We start from the raw sequence: 6003 nt of genomic DNA on the forward strand, positions 1-6003 counted from the left end.
CTCTTGTCCAAATACAGACATTTTGCTTCCATGCTTCCCAGCTCTGTTCTTTTTCTTACCTCTACAGGCGCGTTCAATGTGACCCTTTTTGCCACAATTTCGGCATTCCAGCTCCGTACACCAGCAGTCATTAGCGTGATGGCCCGTTTTCCCACAACGGTAACATGTGCCGTTCCGCGCACCTTTAGGCTCAGACGACACCTTGTGAACTCTCCCTGTTGAACTCAACTGGTGAGCCTCCTTTTCCGCCATCTCCATGGAGACACTAACTTCAATGGCCTTTTCAAGAGTAAGGTTGTCCTCAGTAAGAAGGCGCTTCTGTGTGGCTGCATTTTGCAGACCACACACAAGTCTGTCTCTAATGGTGTCATTCAGCACCTCCTTGAGCTGGCAGTGTTCCGACAACCTTTTTAAAGCAGCAATAAACATCGTCACTGATTCCCCCTCCTCTTGATTCCGTTTGTGAAATCTAAATCTCTCAGCAATAACCAGAGGTTTTGGTGAAAAATGTGCTCCAAGAATTTCCACTAGTTGCTTATATGTTTTAGTTCCTGGCTTATCTGGCTGCACGAGGCTGCGAAGTAAATTGAAAGTCTTCGGCCCGATTACACTCAAAAAGGTAGGCACGACCTTTTCATTTGCCACCGCATTCGCCAATACAAAATAGTCAAAACGTTCCGTATATGCACTCCATTGCTCCACATTTTCATCAAAATCACCGCTATTTCCTAATATAGTAGCCATCTCACGTTTGAAATTAAATTTTCTGTTTACTCACTGCACCCGTAACGTACGCAGATTCATCCCATCCTCGTCGCCACTTGTTGCGTCGGTACCTTTCTACCTAGACACAATTTAGGACTCAGAACTCAGAGATTCAAACATGAAGTGCTTTATTGGAAGGAAAGGAAGTTCTGGCAAGTTCTGAACAAAGAGAGCTAAAACTTAACAGAGAACACCCAACCATTTATCTCCTGTGACAGCGCCACCACAGGTGGGAGGAGAACACACAATAGAACACACAATACATAACACTTGCTGGCTAGTGCGGTGGGTGCTGACTCTCTGCCTTCAAGAGGGAGATGGACCCGTTCTTGACTGGGGCAGAGTTAGGTGGTCAGTATCTTTATAAATAACATTTGGTCCATGTGATCTCCTGGACTAATTTTGATCGCCTGAAGGAGTCAGAGGGGAATTTTCAAGAGTATGTGTTCCCTTATCGGCTCTGGTTTTTTTCTGGTTTTTGTGCCTCTCCTGGGAGTTTACATGGCTGGTGGGGGGGGGGGGGGCGGGGCGGGGGTGCTAGCAAGTGTCTAGCCTTGATGCTCCAGCCTTCATGATGGACCAGCTGGTCTTTTCCTGCCTGCCAATTTCATATCTTCGTATTTTTATTCCAATCAATTATTCAAAATGGTAAGGTGCTGTTACATTGTGAGATCTTTTTGCTCTAGATACTATTTGCTTGTGTGTTTCAGTCTACTCTCGCTCCCTACATCCCCGAGAGTATTTTCACACACCCTGAAATCTAGGATGTCTGGGAATAATGAACACAGAACCCTTTTCAGATGACTTAGTCTACCTATCCTGTGCCTCCGTGGGATCCTCCTTGTCTTTGAAAGCACAACACTAGAAAATAAGGAATGGTTCCAAACTCTAGTGCTAAAACTATGACCATATTTACATTTTTGTGCAGTTATGATATTTTTACTTTTTTAACCAACCACAGAAATTGACTTCAGAAGTTCCTATTGGACAATCTTGCTTCGGAAACTCCAGATAAAATTGTGTGATTTGAAAAAGACAGGCTTCAAAATACTCCCTAAAATAGTTACCGGAGCCAAGCAGTCATTTAAATTTTAAAAGCTGCCAATCGGACATATATTGGAACAAATCTCTCAGCATGTTTGCATTTGAATTGAGTGGCTTGGCTCTTCCCTCAAGAAAATTGCTTGAGGACTTACCAAATAATCATCACAACATTCTATTTAATTAAGCTGTGACATTATTTGTGTGGTTTTTAGGCCATCTTGGACCATGATAGAATTAAGGAAGGTAATACTAGCCCAAAGTTTAAGGCAAGAATGCTTCATTTTTGTCACAGAAGCATGTTTGACAAAGGATCCACACCCGAAACATTAACTCTTCTATTCTCTCCACATATGCTGGCTGACCTTGTGAGTGTTTCCAGTATTTTCTGTGTTTGTTTCACATTTCCAGCAACTGCAGTTTTTTTGCCTTTTGTGTTTTGGACATTTTTTTTTGTTGATTCATCCATTGAGTTACCTTATTTCTTCACTACAAAACTGTGCTGAGATTTTCAACCTTTCCAGCAGAGGGCAATGAAGTCTTAAGGATGAATTCACGGTACAGCTTCAACATCAGTGTGAAACAGTTTTGAGTTTGCACTGATGCTGATAGTGTAAATACAACTTGAATCAGGAGTCTGGGCTGGACCTGCACCAAAGCAAAGAGGAGTGAGACTTCCTAGAGGAGGTAGTCTCACTCTGCTTCATTTCAAGGTCAGTTTGGGCATTGATAACCGATTTATACTCCAGAAGTTTAACAGTGACACAGCCAAAACTGCTTCACATCGACACTAAATTTGTAGTGTGAATGCACGGTAATTATATTATTTTATTTGTTTATTTATCTGGATGATACTGGCGGGCCATATTTACTACCCATCCCTAATTGCCCTGAGATGGTGGGAGGTCCATCCTCTTGAACTGTTGCAGTCCTAGTGCTCACGATGGTGTTAGATGGGGAATTCCAAAATTTTGGCCCAGCGACAATGAAAGAACAGTAATATATGATGCTGTGTGACTTGGAGGGAAACTTGAGGTGATGGTGTTCCGATGATATTGTCACCTGGTGGTGGAGGTTGCAGGGCTGAGAGGTGCGATAAAAGTAAGCTTGGCAAGTTGCTGCAGTGCATCCTGTAGATAATGCATAGTGCAGCATAGTGCAGCCACTCGTGATGGAGGAGGCGGATATTAAGTGTAGTGGCAGGGGTAACGATCAAGTGAACTGCTCTGTCCTGGTTGGCGTTGAATTTCTTGACTATTTTTGTGGCTGCACCTTTAAGGGGCCACGCAACAAAAAATAATTCACCGGAACATTGGCGGTGGGTTTTTTGTCACACCCTTTGACTTTGCCTCTCTAACATTTACAAAGCCTATGAGTGGCTAGGCGGTGTACCCCACCTCTGCCCTGCTCTTGTAGCCACAGTATTGATATGGCAGGCTCTTTTAGGTTTCTGGTCAATGATGACCACCCCCTGGAAGTTGATACCAGGGCACACAGCATTGGTGGTGCCGCTCAAGGTCAGAGGGAGGTTGTTGGGCTTTTCTTCTCAGAGATGGTCATTGTCCAGCACTTACGTAGTGCAATTGTTACTTGCCACTTGTCAGCCCGAGCCTGGATGTTATCCAGGTGATGTTGTAGGCTGGCATGGGCTCCTCCCTTATCAGAGGAGCTGCGAACGGAGCTGAACACTATAGGGTCATCAGTGAACTGTCCCACTCCTGATTTTGTCACAGCTGAAAATGATTGGGCCAAGCACATTGTCTTGAGGAGCTCCAGCTACTATTCTGGGACTGTGATGATTGATCTCTGACAACGATGACCATGTATCCATGTATCTCTGTACTTCACAGAAACAAATAATCTTCTTCTTAGGCAGTCCCTCGGAACCGAGGATGACTTGCTTCCACATTAGAAATGAGTTCACAGGTGACTGATGAGTCCAATGTGGGACCTACAGTCTCTGTCACAGGTGGGGCAGACGGTGGTTGAAGGGGTGGGTGGGTGGGGTGCTTGGGTTGACGTGCGCTCCTTCCGCTGCCTGCACTTGGCTTCCGCTTGCTCCCAGCGAATAGACTCGAGGTGTTCGGCGCCTTCCCGGATGCTTCTCTTCCACTTTGTGCGGTCTTGGACCAGGGATTCCTAGGTGTCGGTGGGGATGTTACACTTTTTCAAGGAGGCTTTGAGGGTGTCCTTGAAGTGCTTCCTCTGCCCACCTGGGGCTCTCTTGCCGTGCCGGAGCTCCGAATAGAGTGCTTGTTTTGGGAGTCTCGTATCGGGCATGCGGACAATGTGACCCGTCCATCGGAGCTGATTGAGCGTGGTCAAAGCTTCGATGCTGGGGATGTTGGCCTGAGCAAGAACACTGACGTTGGTGCGCCTATCCTGCCAATGGATTTGCAGGATCTTGCAGAGGCAGCGTTGGTGGTACCTCTCCAGTGCTTTGAGGTGCCTGCTGTACATGGTCCATGTCTCTGAGGCATAAACAAATAATAGATTTACCCTAAGTAACAGTGTGCACACCTTCCACTCTTATTTCAAAGTGGACACTTTTGTTTCTGAACAATTACCTATTATGTTTTAATACTAACACCTCATTGCATATCTTAATTCAGCTATTTATCCACCGAGGAAGATCCTAAGATCATCCCATTGTAGCACCGAACTGTTTCTCAGTTGATCAAGGGTTTTTGCCTCCACTATTCTCTAAGGAAGTGTATTCCACACATTGATCATTGTGTTGGAGAAAGAACTTCCTGATATCAGACCTAAGAATACTTTTTACTAGTTTGAACCTGCATCCCCTTGTTTTACTTCCACAATTTAGTTTAAAGTAATGTTGTAGTTTTAATTTCCATTCTCTTAACAATCTTATATACCTCGAAAAGATCACTTCTCAAATAGCTTCTTTCTAGGCCAAAAAGCTAATGGACCATAATTTTTTTTATTTATTTTTTATTCATTGATAGGATGTGGGCGTCGCTGGCTAGGCCTGCATTTAGTGCCCATCCCTAATTGCCCTTGAGAAGATGGTGGTGAGCCGCCTTCTTGAACCGCTGCAGTCCATATGGTGTAGGTACACCCACAATGCTGTTAGGAAGGGAGTTCCAGGATTTTGGCCCAGCGACAGTGAAGGAACGGCAATACAGGTCCAAGTCAGGATGGTATGTGGCTTGGCGGGGAACTTGTAGGTGGTGATGTTCCCATGCGTCTGCTGCCCTTGTCCTTCTAAGTGGTAGAGGTCGTGGGTTTGGAAGGTGCTGTTGAAGGAGCTTTGGCGAGTTGCTGCAGTGCATCTTGTAGATGGTACGCACTGCAGCCACAGTGCGCCGGTGGTGGAGGGAGTGAATGTTGAAGGTGGTGGACGGAGTGCCAATGAAGCGGGCTGCTTTATCCTGAATGGTGTCGAGCTTCTTGAGTGTTGTTGGAGCTGCACTCATCCAGGCAAGTGGAGAGTATTCCATCACACTCCTGACTTGTGCCTTGTAAATGGTGGAAAGGCTTTGGGGAGTCAGGAGGTGAGACACTCGCCGCAGAATTCCCAGCCTCTGGCCTGCTCTTGTAGCCACAGTATTTATATGGCTGGTCCAGTTCAGTTTCTGATCAATGGTAACCCCCAGGATGTTGATAGTGGGGGATTCAGCGATGGTAATGCCATTGAATGTCAAGGGGAGATGGTTAGAGTCTCGCTTGTTGGAGATGGTCATTGCCTGGCACTTGTGTGGTGCGAATGTTACTTGCCACTTGTCAGCCAAGTCTGAATGTTGTCCAGGTCTTGCTGCATATGGACATAATTTGCTGTAGCAGGCCATCTAATGGCATCTGCAGTTAGTTAGACTTGTTTAGCATGCTTAGCTCTTAAAATTTTTTGTATGGCAAGTTGCTGAGAGTGTGAGTTGATAATGTCGCAGCGAGGGCAATTGGGCATCTGGGACCTGAGTGAACAGAACGAACAATCAGATTGAAGGATTGTGAAATTAACAGCACAAGGACTGAGCAGGAAGTATAAGTTAGAGTGAGTGAATCCAATGTCAAATCAGGTACACAAAGAAAAATGAAGAGAGGGAAAGAAAGATTAGATTAAGAGAGAGAGTAAAAAGAGACAGAAAGGAAAAGTAAAAAAAAAAATGCTTAATTTTAAATTTTACATTTTAAAAATCTCCAACTGCAATTAAAACCTGAAGAAATGAGACTCAATAC

This window comes from Somniosus microcephalus, chromosome 13 (genome assembly GCF_052327205.1).
Source record: "Somniosus microcephalus isolate GS21.2 chromosome 13, FLI_Smic_1.0, whole genome shotgun sequence".
In the NCBI taxonomy this organism is placed as follows: Eukaryota; Metazoa; Chordata; class Chondrichthyes; order Squaliformes; family Somniosidae; genus Somniosus; species Somniosus microcephalus.